This window comes from Thunnus albacares, chromosome 24 (assembly GCF_914725855.1).
Source record: "Thunnus albacares chromosome 24, fThuAlb1.1, whole genome shotgun sequence".
NCBI classification, from domain to species: Eukaryota; Metazoa; Chordata; class Actinopteri; order Scombriformes; family Scombridae; genus Thunnus; species Thunnus albacares.
The window spans coordinates 15,522,314-15,536,531 of NC_058129.1; the positions used below are offsets into that span (position 1 = coordinate 15,522,314).

The following is a 14,218-nucleotide window of genomic DNA, read 5'->3' on the forward strand; positions in this document are numbered from 1 at the left end:
AAAAGACAACTGCTCTTGCAAAACGGCTCAACACAATTACAGATTAAGGTATGTTTTTGTAAAGAATAATGCATGACAAGTCAGTTTTGTAAAGTAAACTAATTGTTTCAGACAGTTTCCTGCATAGCAGGATAAAGAATAATAATGGTATACAACTTCTTCAAGCATTGGACGTAATTATCAGGAAAAAGCTACAATACAAATGAACATGAGGTTCTTTCCCCATATGGAAAAGATTAGGAAAAACTCCTCCATGCCTTCCATCACCTCACTTATATTAGATGATGTGCAGCACACCCTAAAAACACCATCTGAAAACGTAAATGTGTCAACGAGGACAGCAATTGACAATCAAACCCACTCTTTTAGCACGGAGGGGTTTGCGAACGTCGCTCAATGACTGTCAGCGGAGCAGCCCAAAGTGCAGTAATAATCTCATCAGTGACATTTTAACAGTCACGGACTTTCATCATCACACAATCCATGTCCATCAAATGCTTTTTGGGGCATCTGGTGCAGGGATGTTAATGGTTAACAGTCAATCAGTTAACCACCATGTCAGTCTATTGGTTAATTTGCATACCAGGGTTGGGTACTGAGCTTCACGTTAGCTCAAATGCTGCCAAATTTCGGTACCTTGCAGGACTGAGAGTGAGCGCAGCCTCGAAATAAGTTTTAAAAACAAGACATTTACTGACTGAAGCGTCTCACAGAGGCTCCGACACTGACAGGAGAACCAACCCTCAGATACAAAGGGACATGATGGATCCATTTTACCAACTGCATGGTGGCTAGCAGCTAATTAGCATGGCTAGCATTGTTAGCATAGTCATGCTGTGCTGTGTGTAGCCCATAGACTGTATAAAAATAAGGTGTAGCGGCGTTGTCTCCAGTTTAACAGCACCTTGCTTGGCAGGTGACAGGTGTGTTTACCGTGTTTCAAAGACCTGTGACCAATAGGCTGCCAATCTATCGAAGGATTGATAGAGCTAGTACCTCGAGCCTGAGTACATTATGCCATCTAAAGCTACTGTGACTGAATACATTGAAAAAAACTTTAAGGTGAAGAAGGATGAGCTAAAAGTCAAGCTAACCAGGGCAGACAAGCTAGCTCTGACCACCAACTGCTAGACAGCTCTCACAAACTAAAGCTACATCACAACTTTACTTAAAAATAAACCAATTAGCTACCGGTTAATGTGTGTCGCTCTATCGAAAAGCAAAATTAACCAAAACTGACAGCCCTAGTCTGGAGTTACTTAGACAGTGCCAAATGTGACTGGCATGCCAAAACAAAGTGAAATAAATAAGTAAACGCAGGCACCAGTAGCATTAGGAGATTGGTTTTGTTAAAGACCTCTGACAACATGTCTCTTGGACATTGGGTGGAAGGTAAACAAAACAACTGGCGTGCTGCTGCCAACCTCAGGCCCCAAGGCAGGCCTGTACTCACTTGGCGGCTGCCAATGGCGAGGGAATTCTCAAGCAGTCTGCTCTTCCATCCTGTGCCTGAAAACACAGCAGAGGAATACTGCTTATTTTAGACAAGGGGAAAAAAGGACTTTATTCTTGTTTCATGTGACTCGAGAACTGGGTAATTTTAAAAATTTGTTTATCCTTTTGCCCCTATTTTACTTCCTGTCTCATGATGTTCTCAAGACGTTGCCACTGGCACTGATCAGAGCTGCAGCTTTGAATTCAAGGAGGATTCATCTTTGTTGGCTTATTATTCAAATAATTACCACTGTCTAACGAAGACCAATAAACAGTCGATCAGAAAGAGCAAAGTCTTCCAGAATAAATATATATGCCAGAATCTTGTCATCCTACACTTGGGGGGGCTTCTGATAGGCTCAATGGATTTCAGATGGACAGGAAGTGTAGGCTTTGAAAGATCTGTAATTCCAGGTGGCCAGGGAGTGTTTTGGCAGGCCGACCTGCGCGAGGCCCGCGGATCGCCAAGAAAGGGGACCTGGAGTAGGTGGAATGTTAATCATGGAGAGAGGAGAACATGTGTGACAAAGGGAATGGATGGAAAACACATGTCCCATTTCACACTTATTTACCTTTGACTGCCAAACCCCTGCCAGATTAAAGGAAGAAGAGGCGGGGGGGGGTGGTGGGGGGGGAGGAGGGAGAGGCAACGGCAAAGGTGGAACCCTTTAAAGTTTACCTCTTTGATGAAGACGCCAACTCTTTGATAGCATTTCAAACATTTGGGAGAGGAAAGAGGAAACCTTGGCGGGATTGAAACTTGGGCCTTGGTCTTACAGCGGTCCACTGACAAAGAGCTATGTGTAAAGACAAGTGGAGGGGATACTGATGCTATTTAGGACACAAAGACATTGTACTGTACTGTACACACATTTTACATATTACCAAGAGGCCTAAAATAAGAATTTAATGAATGTATTTCCTGTAAAAGGTTGAAAAAAAGGGTTGAAGTTAAGTTGTCTTTTAATGTTTATGTAAAAAAAATGTTTTTTCCCATCTAATATATTGACATTATATTGGATTTACTACTGTATTTGTAATGTATTTTTGAATAAAATGAACATTATATGTGTAACATAATGCAGAATCAAACAATTAGCGCCACAGTTTAATTATAACCGCAGCATATGGTGTCCACATGTTAATCATTCATGAGTCCAAGATACATACAGCATACAGTAATATACTGTAGTGTATTTTTTTTAAGTAAAATGTCCAGTATTATGGCACATATTACTTAGTATATGTGAATAATTATGTTATATTTCTTTGAGATATCTAAATAAATGGGATGTGCCTGCAAGTGTCTGTGCTGTCTGTGTTAATTCATCAGGAAAAACAAGCTCATAAACAGTTTTTAATCAATGTGTAATAATAAGCAGCAGTGTTTTTTAGGCAGGCTTCATCTCATCTTATAAGTTGTTTGAAGCATGTCTTCTGTTGTATTTTTAATGGCTGCTGCGAGGCGAGTTTCCCCTGAAGGGACAATAAAGTAAAGTGAGGCAAATATGGTATGAATGTACTTTTTGTATTTTTATAGGGTACTCTATCTCTACTGTAAAAATGTACAATACTTTGACTATATTAATCAGCGTCGTGTTAAAGAAATGAATGTATTGTGAATGGCCACCACACTTAAATGACTTTGACATCCCGCATCAGCTTGAGAACATTTTCCTCTGCTTCATTTTTTTTTTTTTTTTTTTTTTGGTGTAAAAACCCCCTTGTTACCCTTATTTTAGTACTTCTGATGTTTTGACTTCAAATGGTTCACATGGTTTTTAATAGGCTGAAAAATTTACAAGAGTTTTTATCATCCAACAGCTGCATTTCTGAAAGATTGAGGAGGTGTTTTTTTATTTTTTTTTATTTTATTTTTAAATCGACCAGACAATAATCCACATTGGAAACGTCTCCGGTGAGATGGGGACATGTTCAGTCTTAGGTGTGCTGCTTCTCTTCCGCTCGGGAAGAAGAAAATGAATTTACCCACTCACGAACCCCATCCAGTGGAGACTCTGCAGAGAAGATGAGACCCGTTTTTTTTTTTTTTTTTTTTATTTCCAGAGTGCAGCTTTTTTTTTCTTCTTCTTCCCCCCCCTCCCTGACATGCCATCTTAAACTGGAGGACATAAGCACGCTTTGAAAAGACTGTTAAAAAGTGAGAGTGTGATTGGAGTTGAAAAGTTTGCAGCTGTAATGGTGGCTGTTTGAGATAAGTGTAACTTATTTCATTTGGCGGTGGTGTCACATGCTCTCGCTGCTTTGAAGTGGCAAATTAATGACAAGTGAGAACAGTAGCCATTCTGCAAAGAGAATGACCCCTTTTCTAATGGCTGTGTGGCACAGTGAGAGAGTCATCTGTCGGCCCCATCTAATTATGTGAATCGAGCAGTTTGAAAAGTGTCTTAAGGCTGTTTAGGAATAAAAGGGACATTTAAATGCAGAGCACTTTGAAAATTACAGATCCTTCAAAATACTTTCCACGGACACGACGCTACTCCGCTACACAGTCCTATTTTTTCTTCATCTCGTTAATTCTGTGCTTTTTCAGAGTACAGCCGGCATTCAGGGAGAAAAATTTGGAGATAGCCTCCCATTCCCCACTCCCCCGCCCCAACGACTCCCCCCCCCCCCCCCCAGTTTCCACTTCTCTATTGTAAACAGGACTCTCCTAAACTTCTTCTATGAAAAATGACATTCACACTGGAGACAAAGCCTCTCCTGTTCTAAATGTATAACTTCAATGTGATATTCATACGCCATATACAGTATCTCGCACTGTCCTCAGGCGCCGTTGGTAACCAAACCACATGGAAAATTCCTGCGTAGTTGTATAATTCACGATTTGAATGCCAATACTGATATTTTTGCATTGCAGCTGCCACTACTAAATACATTAACTATACTTAAATTAGACTATTTTATGAATTATGACTGTTTTGATCTTGGCAGGGCAGGAAAATCTCCTAAAAAACTGCATTCACACCATCGTGGGAACCTACTGACGTTTCTAATGAATAAATACGATTTGCAAAGAAAATACGATTTTACAGCGGATTTGTTCTGCAGCTGTTTTCAGGCGGGAATCCTCCGTTAGATCAGAGGTGGATGTAACTTATTGGCTGGTATTAATATTTAACAAGGTACCAATATTTATTGATTAAAGTCTGTGCTGAACTTACTTATAGGAAGATTTCTTACTGTAGTTCACCTGATGTGAACAAGAAGACCTCAACTAATATAGCTTTTTCTCTTTGTATCTCTTGTGCAAAATAAGATGCAAATCTTAAGAAAACCTCATATAAATTACACTCTATTTCTCTCAGAATGAATGAGGAGTCATCAATTAAAGCTTTATAAAAGCTTTCTGTGCAGATTAAACAGCAATAGTTACTGTATAGTTTGTAATAAAGGGTGTACATTAGTATGAATGTGTCGAGTGTATCAACTGATACAAGCAAAGTCTCAAAACATCTTGTCTTGGTATTTCCCAAAAACCCTTCTTCTACCGTATTACACACTTACATGTGGATATATATTTGAAGTTATTTAATACTTTCCACAATCTGTGAGAGAACATGATGTATCGTGACCTTAAACGCAACCAATATAGCTTTTTCTCTTTGTGTCTCTCGTGCAAAATAAGATGCAATGTGCAGATTTAATAGCAATAGTTACTGTGTAGTTTGTAGTGAAGGGTGTATATTAGCATGAATGTGTCGAGTGTATCAACTGATACAAGCAAAGTCACCCTTCCTCTACCTTTAAGTGCTGGAAAGCAGCTCGTTTCATCAGTGTTCACAACAAAATTTTGCAAAACTTACTTTTCCAAGTAATTTCAGAGGTTAACCTGAACATCTTGCATTCAAAGCCTCGCTCCTTCTTCTTCTGCTTTGGTTTTCCTAATTATTATTTGATTGCTCATTAGGCGCTGTGTTCGCCGTGCGTGCATCTGCTCGTGAAACCTTTTTTTGTGTGTGTGTGTGTGTGTGTGTGTATGTGTGTGATTTCTCATATGTGAGAGAAACAACCGTCTCCCCTTTAATTACATCGCCTTCGCCAACATTTGTTAACACTCCTTCGAGGGTGCATGCGGACGTCTACGAATACAATACAGGGCAGGATGATGTGTCTTGATGTACGGTACTGTATGTAGAGTACTTAGAAGTAAAGAAACAGGGAAACATAGAATCATTCTTTTCATTAAACTAACCCCCGCGACCCTTCTCATTTCTAGCAGCTGTCCCTGCGGATACACACCCTGCTTCCCTTCTCTTACGGGGTATGATGTGTGGATGAAGGCTCTTTTCCCCGCGCCATAATGACTGTACAGCAAGATTTTCAAGGGCCCGCTCATGACAATCCCATTTTCTGTGTAATTTCATGGTTGTCTTCTTGAATGAAGATATTGGCTGCTCTGAAGCACGAGGTCAGAGTCTCCCTGCTCCGTTTTCTGGATTGTTCCGGAGTATGTTTCCCTTCACTTGATGAAAAGTAATTCATCATTTACACCCCTGAATTCTGCCACTTTTTTCCCTTTTTTTTCCTCTCTCTCTCTCTCTCTCCCCCTCCTGTGCTACCGTCTCTCTTTTCAGTAACAACTTTCTTCACCTCCTCCTCCTCCTCCTCCTCCTCCTTCCCTTTCCCCTGTGGTACCTATGGCGGTGTTGAGAGATAGATAGGTTCAATACGACGGCAGGTCAGCCATCCCCGAGAACAGGTTAGCCCTCCCAGGCCTCTGCGTTGCCCTCTTCCCGTGATAGAGTTTGTCACCTCTCTACCTCTGGAAGTCAAATCCTGTCAACTCGGGCATCCTTCAGTATCCCCGAAGTGGCTTTGGCACCCAGTGGGGCATGTGAGCTTAAAATTGATTTTTTCCCCCCCCTCCTTCTGTGTTTTTTTTCCCCCTTCTCCTCGAGATCTGCCAGGTTCCCTTAAGGGAGGAGGTTGACAGCCAGTGGAAGCCCCTCAGCCAATCACAAGGCGGTGGCGGTGTAAAAGACACCTAGGGAAAGTTTCCCTGCGTCTCCTGGAGCCTTGGGGGTGGAGGGCCAAAGGTTTCTGACATGTTGAGGAGGAAGAGGAGGAGGAGGTGTAGGGTTGGGGAAAGGGGGGGAGGGATGCTGTTGCCAAGAGACCAGTAGGGTTTTTTTCTTCAATCCCACCTCTCCTCCTGCGTGGCCTCCTGACTGCTCTGCCAGAGTGAAATTAATTGACTCAAGGGCCTCCCCAAACTCACTTTTTAATTGTTTTCATTTCATCACCGGCCCTTCCTGCCCAAAAGAAAGTACAAACATGCCCCCCCCCCCTCCTTTCTCATGTCATTTCTCCTTTTGGAAAATATTGTTTCTTCATGCAAAAAAGTGATGTTTAGATTCTTTTAATCATTGTACCCTTTGGTGAGCGATGAAATAATTGGTCTGCACATATGTAGATTCCTTCGGCTGAACATATGTAATCGTGTGCATGTGTGCGCCCCAACGTTTATTAGCGGTTTTTAAAAAGCGACTAGTGAGGCAGCACGATGAGGGCTCACGTGACTTCCCCCTTCCTTTTTTTTTTTTTTTTTGCCAGCTGGTAACATCTGTAGGGTGTCCAGAGTCCAATCAGAGTCTTTTAATACTGAGAAGAGAGGAAACCCTTGAGACTTAAGAGATACAGAACCTGATCATCCCGTCTCATCAAGGCTCTGGCTCTCCTGTGACCCTTCCACCGCTGAATAAAAAACCTCCCTGCACAGCTCCTCGGAAACTAATTCCCGGGTACTTAAGGAAATACAATGAGCTCAGATTGGTATCATCAGTAAATTACACCTATGTGCTCGGGAACCGCTGTCTGAATTCAGCTCATTCAGGAAATGGAAGCTGCTTCTTCACGGGAGCGGGAGATTATGTAAAGGTCTATATGTTAAGAGCGTGATGACACACCTCCGATCGTTGTAAAAAACGGGACCTTTAGACAAGTCTTTGTTTTTCTGCGGATACATTCAGAACGCCAGATTATCGCTAGCTGATCTCTTTGCACGGCGGGAGTTAAATTGAGCAGCGGCTACAAAAGCAGTCAAGGTGTATTAAGTTGTTTTTACCTGCAAAATGTTAAATAAACATGACCTTTTGCGCTAAGAAGGTGTGAAAAGAACTGTTAGTCTTTAATGTTCTCCGGAAAAATAAACCTTTTTAATGGAAAGAAAACCTCCATTACCTTCCATTCTGATTAATTTTCATGTTAATGAGGCTCATTATTTTCATGTGGAACTTACCTGCTTATTCTCAACATTGTTTTTTTTAAATGGAGTATATCTCTTTTAATTATTTTGGACTAAAAAAATGAATAAAGCTAATTTTATTCCTCACTTTCTGTTCATTATATTCTGTTTTTAAACTGATCTGCTTCATTAAAATATCTTCGGGTGCTTATACGTTCATGATAAATGTGCTTTTGAGAGAATTTGATGACTACTGGACTCTTTAAACTTTTGTCTTTTCCACCAATAAGGTGACACTTACAAGATGAGAGGTTGTGTGATACAGTACATATAAAAAATGGCAGGACAGTCTGTATATTCGCCGCAAGTCTGTCTTTCCATCTTTCAATGAAAATATGGCTCATGCCCTCAGCCGACAAACAAACTCACACACACACACACACACACACACACACACACACACATACATTTTGTCTTGCACATCTTCGCCTCGGAGCCACTAGAGCACCCAGGTGGCACCCAGGAGGCGAAACAGGGCATCAGGAGAAGGGGAATAGCCGGAGATATATATATGTGCGTGTTTGCCATGGCTGAACAAACTGAGTGTGTGTTAAGAGAAAGAGAGAAAAAAAAAATACATGCACAGATGGATTTTCAGGGTTGAGGGGGGGTATGTAGGGTGCAGGAGGGGGGGGGGGTTGTAAAATGGGGCAGAATCACATATCCTTCAGCTATGTTAAAGATAGTTGGCAGAGGGATCGGAGGCTGTATTAATGCCACTGCTGCTGCAGTCAGGTGCCACTCAGGTGATACATGGTGACATTTGTAGCTTGTGGAAAAGCATCACATCTCACTGTGTTTGACAGGTTCTCTTGCAGATGCATTCATTTATTTTTTGCTTCTTTTAAATGTTTATTGTGTTGCCACCTTTTTATTCATTTGTCTTCGGCAGCTGTTTGCATGTGTCATTAATAGGTTTTTACATTTTAAAGCAGTTCATGAGTAACAAATACATTATAGGTGTGAATTATATGTGTACATTTGGTAGCAGGTGTATGATAATAAAGGCAATTCTGCAATCCTCAATATACTGACACGACAATCATCTACAAAGTGTAACCAAAAAAGGAAACAAATTCATATAAATGCATTTAAAGTACTGCAAAGTCCTTTCAGTCTCACAAGAAATGAGAGAAAACTGAAATGATACTGAAACAAAGGAGTCAGGAGTCAAGGAAGTGTAGATATTAGCATATTGGTGCCATTATAATGATTACTAATAACAAGAGATGCTTTTTGGTAAGTGACCTGCCCTTCCTAATCTACACATGACCAAAATAACTTGAGGAAACATGATTTCTGAACACCAAACTGTCAAACTCCTGCTGCTTCAACCTAGAAAAACTTTGAAAAAGGGATCATTTGGATGTGATTCCGGTTTCACTTGATGATCTTACAGGGGGCCACCTGAGCCGTCTGGGGTCAGCAAACATTCTCTACAACTGCTTATCAGCACCTTGAAATGTGGTTTCAAACGCATTCGGTCTGTGTGAGAGGGAGACTGATGCCTTGACCTGTCTGATTTCATTCATAATTTCCCGACTGTGCAGAGCTGATTTCGCCACTACTGTACCTTCTCCTCCTTAAACAGAACATTTAGGTGATGATTTGTGCACGGATTATATGTTCTGACCTTTAAAAACACCATTTTTTTGTTTGTTTCCTTCTTCAGATTAGTTCCAGAAGCTTCGGCTCTACCTGTTAGGAGCACCGAGACGACGCAGGTAAACTATCTCCCTCCCTGCTAAGGAGTCTTTCACAGTGTCTCGGTGCCCATTAGCCTCCGCCGCCCGGCCATCCACCTCTGCATTAACAACTCATTTCATACATTAAGTGCTTTACCTTCAAGGGTGTGAAAGCCGGCCGGGTTATCTGTCCTCTCTCTCCCTGCTCTCTTTTCCCTGCTCTCTCACCTCAGCCTCGTGTCTGCTTTTCCAAACCACAGTGAATAGGCTCGCGGTCCACACTCGGCACGGCTTTTTATGCTCCACCCTTCAAAATGAGATTGTACGACAGTCATATTCTGATAAAAATGATCCTTAACCCCCCCCCCGGAGTTTACAGTTAACGTGGCTTGCAGGTGCAGCACCTTCCTTATCCCGTTAGCGCTTAAGCGGAGCCGAAGTGTTGCCAGTTCTGCAATGATGCACTGCATGTAAGCCAAAACTACAAATATTACTGTAGGAAACAGAAAAGAAATAAAACATTCCCTTACGATAGCAGATAAGTGTTGTTTAGGATGATAACCTTGTTTACAATCAGTCCAAATCTTCTGCTGTTTTGTTAATAAAAAGTTATACTTTGCTCCTTTTTATGCTCTTCTTTTTTTATTATAATTCTTCAGGGTTAAAATTAAAGTTTTCTTCTTTCTTTCTGAGTTTCAAATCTTGTAAAATGAAAATGATTAACATTGGCTCAAAGCAGGTCTTTCAATAATGAGATTTGCAAGTTTTAACTTAAAAAAATGCTCAATATGTCATCTGAAACTTCCGTATAAACTCCTTACAACACTTTTTATTAAAAAATTGCCCAATTATGCAGTTGTTGTGGCTATTTTGCAACAGTGATTTGTACTTTTTAGAGCAAAAACACATCTCAGAGAACACTTGCTTTATTCTAACACTGTTAAACTGACCATAACTCCCAGTCTGCTCCCACCAATACTTCAACTACTCAATATAATAGGAACTGATTTAAGAAAACATAGTTTACAGTTAACCTGGTTTATCATTTCTTCCGCATTTTGTTCTCCAAACTAAAAAAAACAATCCGCAACATCAACTGAGCTGTAATTTAAAACCTTGACAGTTTTCACTTATTCAGTTAAATTTAAATACAAACGCAGATCTCCTCTTCCAACCGACGATACTGTCACCGTGTCACTCAGCCTGTATCACCAGCGCTGCTGTTTCCAGAGCTCGTACAACTGTTTTACTTCAGTCTTATCGTTCCAGCAGGAAAAGCTCTTCCTCCCCTCCCTCCTTCCTCCCCTCTTTGGGTGAGGTGAGCAGGGTGTTGGGAGAAGGGAGAGGGGAGGGCGAGGGGTGATACATGGCGTAGGAGGCACATGCATGATAAGCTAAACCTCGTGGGACGACAGCGAACTTGTTCACAGCAGCTATGCTGCTATCCTGCAGCCACTGATGAGCCTGATATGTTTAATTGGGGTGGTCCATTTCCCATCCAGCCCCTCTACACCTCCTCCCACCACTCTTCGGATCCACTCCTCCTTGTCATTTATACCAGAACTATGACTGTAGGCAGAGGGAGGGTGGGGGGGGAGAGAGAGGGAGGGGAGGTGTCGGGGGCAGAGAACAAGATCCCCCCACAAAACAGAGATAAAGAAAAAATGTAATACTTCCACATTTTCCAGTGCTCCTTTCATCATTATTCAAAAATTAGTTTTTAATGCAATGAGTAGCTCCAATCATGTTAAGGTCTGCATGATTCAGATAGTATCATAATTACAATTAGATTACATTACCGCAATCAGAGAAAGGGGGATCGTTAAGAGAAGGAATATAAATTGCTTTAGTTTTACAAGTACTGAGCAAGCAGAAATTTGAATTAATCTCCACTTAAACATCTTCCCCCTTACAGAACTGCAAAGCATGCTGGTTTCTTCCAGGCCATCAATACAAATTAAGAGAGAAGTATGATTTTTTTTTTCCTCTTTCTGAGGGGCCGTAACATTTGAAGTTTTACGCAGAGCAGATGTTCACTTCACAGTGGCAGTTTGGGTTCAAAAAAAAAAACTTTCTCGTCAGGATAATCGACTTCTACGCTTTCATGTACGGATGTTTATGTGGGTTTACGTGTCGGTTTGTTTGCATTAGCGTGTTTGTGTACATGCTCGTACTGTAAGTTCAGATGCAGCCGTCGCTCAGTCTGTCAGACATGTGCTACTGCATGTGTGCGTGAGCATAATCATGCATGTAAGTGTGTAAACTGCACTTTTAATACAGAAAAGTGTGAAATGATCTCAATGTCAGATGAAGTTGATGTTCAGATTCAGTGTTTTGGACCTAAATAACATCAATATTCCTGTGAAGAGCAGGATCATTATGGGTTCATCACTGTGTGATATGTAGGAAGTGGTGGAAGAAGTACACAGGAAGTAGAAGTATAACACGATATAAACATTATATTACAAGTAAAAGTCCTTCTATAAAAGTATACTTGAGTAGTAGAGAAGTAAACACAGTTATTAGGCACAAAGGCCCCTTTTTAAAGTGTTATTTTCTAATATATTGATCATATTACTGGACTATTATACATATATTATATGAACAACTCGTATAGTCTAGTTTAATCTGTAACAAAGCATCACATGTTTTGTCGTCTAGTAACTACAAGAGCTTCAGTACTTTGGTGCAGTTGTGTTTAGAGCAGTGAAAACAATATATTAAATTAAATTAATGACTCAGTTTAGGCAACTTGTTGGTTAAAAGGTTTGATTAAAGAAGCATTTATCTTTGCACGTCTATGACAAGTTGGTACCTGTGTGCTTGCAGTGCATCATCTCGTCACATGACAGCGAAACGTCCTCGCTGTCCTCTACGACTGAGAGAAAAAACTGCCTCAAAGCCGCCGCCCCCCCTACCCTCCCTCCACCCCCTCTCCCCTCATTTGGTCACATTGTGCAGGATTATCCCGGACTGCAGAGAATACAATAAAATACAAATCACTCAGAGACAGAAATATAAACCATCAGTGGAATACTTGGGTGGATGATTAGGACTGAAGTTAGCAAAATCCCTGATCCGCTAATGAATTAAGACTCCGAGTCAAGAGCAGCGTTTCCTTTCTTGATGACAGCAATTTCTCTGAGCTGTTCCCTTCAGTTTCTACACAAACAACAGTTTCGCTTAATTGTACTTAACGCCATGAATGAAGAATTAAAACAAAGCACTCGTCCTTCCTGTTCAGCTCACATATTGCAGTTTGTGCAATTAATAACACAGATGATCGCCTTAGTTATATCTGCATAACTTTTTTTTATTTTGGGAGGGGGGTGTTCTGCCCATTTGCTAGATATCAATTACCTTTTTTTGCTTCCTATTTATTCCCTTCTTAGGCCACGATTGGAGATTAATGTGCGCTTCTAAATTACCACACATGCTGGCCATTTATCAGCTCCGAGAACAATCGTGCAGATTCAACGCTAAGTGGCGGAATATTCATGAAATAGGGGGGAAAAAGGAGTAATTTTGTACACCCTTTGATGATTAAAAAAAAAAAAAAAAAAAAAGGAATTTCTCACTCTCGCTCATTTACTTTGTGGTGTTTTTTTTTGGTCATTGTTTTCTTGTGTGGCCACTCAGAAAAAAAAAAAAAAAGGGGGGACAGGCTTCATTGTCATTGTGGTGGCAAATCCTTCTTAATTTAGCTGAAAAAAACATGTGACTCATATTTATGGGTGGAAAACAGCGCGATACATTACGGTCGGTACAATGTGATAATGGTGATAGCACGGCGCATTGTGCTTGTTTGTAAAGCCGTGGTTCAGAGGCCCATAATAGACCAGCATTCAATCCCTGACTTCAGTAATGAGTTGGGTAAACAGAGCTTTCAAAATGAGTCTCTAAATCAGTGCGTAGAGGCAGAGGAGAGGGAGGAAAGAGGAAGAGAAAAAAAAAAAAAAAACCCGGGGCTGGGAGCTTTTGGTCCTCGACACCCCGGCTTTAATCAGGCATTAGGAAAAGGGAGTGAAGATGTTATGAAAATGCGGCGCTGGCCTTTGTTCAGCGTCTGTCATGGCATTGACTTCCCTGACACAATGCTACAATGCATGACGGATCAAAGTAATTAAAGTTCCAATAATTTACCTTCCTCTGTTGCGTGTCAAGTCTGCCAGACCGGCTGCTCTCAGGCCCTTCATTGATTTCCTCACCACTATCAGAGCGCCATCCTTAAAGACAGAGAGACATGAGGGCATGATGTGTGTGTGTGTGTGTGTGTGTGTGTGTGTGTGAGCGTTTTAATAACTTTCCATGCTGATATAATAGCAACGCTTCAGATGTTTAACCATTAATGATCACAGACAGATGACGGAGATAGAGAGACGATGCGCGTCTGAACCCTTCTGGCCCGTTCCCCCCCCCCCCCGCCCCCCCTCCCCGCCTCCCACCACCTCTCTCTTGTCAAATCGCTCTTCTTCTTCTACTCCTGTTTCTAGAGTCGCCTGTCAAATGAGAGAGAGAGAGAGAGCGCATTAAGTTTTCCTCACCGGCTCAGAATGGTCAAAATCGGGAGCGACTTCACCTTGTTAAACTTTTGGAATCCGGGGGGAGAAAACTCGGCTTTATCCGCAAATCCGCGGGGAGATTCTGATGCCGGTATGCGAGGATTGTGAAATCATTATCGGTACACAGAGGAGTAATTCTGTCTGCCGTCTAGGCCCCGGGATTGATGTGTAATGCTTAGGAAAGACTCCCTGCGTTGCCGTGGCGGCCC

The 14,218-nt window shown here is 41.4% G+C and overlaps 1 protein-coding gene across 9 annotated transcripts in view; it reads right to left on the minus strand.

The window, feature by feature from the left end:
• Positions 1 to 14,218, minus strand: part of zeb2b (zinc finger E-box binding homeobox 2b) — a 464,098-nt gene that overhangs the window by 361,437 nt on the left and 88,443 nt on the right. For 8 of the 9 annotated variants that reach the window (XM_044345276.1, XM_044345278.1, XM_044345274.1 and 5 more), the window contains exon 4: positions 13,591 to 13,673. The gene's annotated coding sequence lies outside the window, so the exon portion shown is untranslated. Of the gene's footprint in view, positions 1 to 9,604; positions 9,755 to 13,590; positions 13,674 to 14,218 lie in introns of all 9 variants that reach the window. The other variant, XM_044345275.1, reaches the window with a different exon arrangement.